This window comes from Capsicum annuum, unplaced genomic scaffold (genome assembly GCF_002878395.1).
Source record: "Capsicum annuum cultivar UCD-10X-F1 unplaced genomic scaffold, UCD10Xv1.1 ctg80173, whole genome shotgun sequence".
Classification (NCBI taxonomy): domain Eukaryota; kingdom Viridiplantae; phylum Streptophyta; class Magnoliopsida; order Solanales; family Solanaceae; genus Capsicum; species Capsicum annuum.
In genome coordinates this window covers 11488-14681 of record NW_025890810.1, presented here as the reverse complement: position 1 = coordinate 14681, position 3194 = coordinate 11488, and the positions used below count along the sequence as shown (strand labels likewise).

The window sequence follows — 3194 nt, the reverse complement described above, 5'->3', positions numbered from 1 at the left end:
TTACAAAAGCATATTCCAAGAATGGACAATCATTTTTCAAAAAACATTTTGGTTGATTGTAGCTGTTCCGTTCAATGCGTATGATCTGCTTATGTTATTGCATATGTTGGCAAGTCAAAAAGTCCAAATTGGACACTTCAAACTCTACCAACAAACTATAAGAACCACATTTTCACCACAAGATTTTCCCATCCTCAGAGTCTCTCTTCTCTTCTTTCTGCGAAATATTTTTTAAGAAAGAAAACGATTTTCTACTAAACTATTCAATAGTTCAGGTACGATTATAGACTTTGAACCTTATGGTATAGTTCCTACTTTTGACATGTGATTACGTTATTGACTAGAGTACCAAATAGTACTTTTTGAAAATCATAAAAGAACTATTTTTTTCTTGATTGATTTTTCCTTCAGCCATCAACTGTTAAGTTGCAAAGCAAATGATTACTCACAAGGCCCACTGCTTGATCTTGCCATATCCAGTCCAAGGTCATATCAACCCAATGCTCCAATTCTCCAAAAGATTACAATCCGAAGGTGTCAAAATCACTATTGCACCAACAAAATTCTTCTTGAAAAACATGCAAGAATTGCCAACTTCTGGGTCAATCGAGGCCACCTCCGATGGCTATGATGATGGTGGCCTTGGTCAAGCAGAATCTTTCGTAGCCTACACAACACGATTCAAAGAAGTTGGCTCGGATCCTCTGTCTCAGCTTATTCAAAAATTGACTAATTATTTATGGATGCCCTGTGAATTGCATAGTATATGATGATCCATTCCTTCCTTGGGCTGTTGAAGTGGCAAAGATTTTTGGATTAGTTACTGCTGCTTTTTTCACACAATCTTGTGCAGTGGATAACATTTATTACCATGTACATAAAGGGGTACTAAAACTTCCTCCTACTCAAGTTGATCAAGAAATCATAATTCCTGGATTTTCATTTCCAATTGAACCATCGGATGTACCTGCTTTTGTAATTAAATCTGAAGCAGAAAGAATACTTGAAATGTTGGTGAATCAATTCTCAAATCTTGACAAAGCTGATTGGGTCCTAATCAACAGCTTATATGAGTTGGAGAAAGAGGTAATTAAGATACTCTCCATATTTCAATTTAGATGTCTTTACTGACAAAGCATATATTCATGAAGGTTGTTGTATTTTACATAGCTACATAGTATTATTTTCTCACAATTGAATTGGTGTTCAATGCACGTGGAAGTTAATTTGTTGGATGTACAATAAAACCTCTCTACAGTGACGGTGTTTGTCCAAAAATTTCATGATTAATATAGAGAGGTGCTATAAGTATGTATACTGACATTTGATGCTCAAATCTCAATTAGCTATTATGAGCAAAAGTATGCAAAATTAGAAAAAGGAGGAATAAAAGAAAAACATTAGTAGCTTTTCCTCGTGATAACTGATATACATTATTCAAATACAATTTTGCCTCTAAAAATTAGATACTCATACTTGAAATTTAAATAATGAGATATTTGATTTTGTATATAATATATTTCTTACAAAATATTATTACATAATATTTGAATAAGCTGTTATAGAGAGATAATTTTTCAAAAAGTATACCGCTATAATAAATATCATTGCCGTTATAAGTAGAATGTAGTTACATGACTATTTAGATTAAATCTTTCTTTTAATAAAATGCACCCATGGAAACTTTTAATACATGTTAGAAAGGATTACTAACATAAGCTACTTATTCAATCATACATGTGGTAGGAAAAAACATAGAAGGAATTAAACCAAATAATACCTCAAACTTCATTAATATAAATTGTTGCATGAAATTTGATTCTGTGTTGTTTTAAATGTAGGAAATTGATTGGATGAACAAGATTTATCCTATCAAGACAATTGGACCAACAATACCATCAATGTACTTAGACAGGAGGCTACATGATGACAAAGAGTATGGCCTTAGTGTATTCAAACCAATGAAAAATGAAAATCTAAATTGGTTAAACCATCAACCAATTAGCTCAGTGGTGTATGTGTCGTTTGGAGGTTTAGCTAAACTAGAAGCTGACCAAATGGAAGAATTGGCATGGGGTTTGAAGAATAGCAACAAGAACTTCTTATGGGGAGTTAGATCCACAGAAGAATCCAAACTTCCCAAGAACTTTTTGGAGGAAATAAAATTAGCTAGTGAGAGTAACGTCTTAGTAGTGTCATGGTGTCCACAGTTACAAGTGTTGGAATATGACTCAATAGGGTGTTTTCTCATGCACTGTGGATGGAATTCAACTTTAGAAGCCATTAGTTTGGGAGTGCCAATGATGACACTGCCACAATGGACAAATCAACCAACAAATGCAAAGTTTGTGAAGGATGTTTGGGAGATGGGAGTTAGAGCCAAACAAAATGACAAAGTGTAACACCTCGCATTTCGGGATAGAACAAAAACCATCATTTTAGTGCTTGGCACATCACGGAGGGGTCTATTTAGCAATTGTCAAATTCCAGTAGCCTAGCGCGATGAAGTTCCATGTCCCAACCAATTGGACAACGCGATGGCTCCGCGTCGCGGTGACCCCAAGAATCCCATTCGTCAATTTCCAGTGAGCCACCGCGATAGTGGCGCGCTGCGGTGGCCTATTAAATCAGACTCCCAGTTATACTTTTCCAGTTATGTTAAGGGTTAAAAGAGGGGTATTTTTGGAAATTACCCTACCCGTAATCCGTCTATAAAGATACAATCAATAGCATGACAAAAGCACTTTATGCTTAAATCTTCTTTCTCTACCAAGAAAAAACCCTAAGCATCCCAAAACCTCTTCCAAGAATCTCAAGATTCAATCGTGGGTTTTCGAAATTGATTAAAGATTTGGAATCCCCAAACCATAGGCTTCGAGAATCAGTCTCTAATTTCCTATTTGAGGTATGTGGAGTTTATACAAAAAAAAAACTACATGGGCTTAAAACATTAGAGCATGATTTTTAGATTTTTATGCATGAATTTCAAAGGGGTTTTTGATTCTATGTTCTAAATTACGTACTCTAAATGTTTTAATGTTACTATTATTTTGACCTTGTGATCCTATCCCCTAAATTGATTTACGTGTATACGTACGTATATGTATGTAATTTGAGATTTAAGATCGTTGAGAGCATAAATTATGAGCTCCCTCTCGTGTATTGAATTAAAGATTATGGATTGTAATTTGAAA

The 3194-nt window shown here is 34.7% G+C and overlaps 1 pseudogene; it reads left to right on the top strand.

The window, feature by feature from the left end:
- Window positions 1-206: 206 nt before the first annotated feature.
- On the top strand, window positions 207-2989 carry LOC124895143 (annotated as a pseudogene).
- The last annotated feature ends 205 nt before the right edge of the window (window positions 2990-3194 follow it).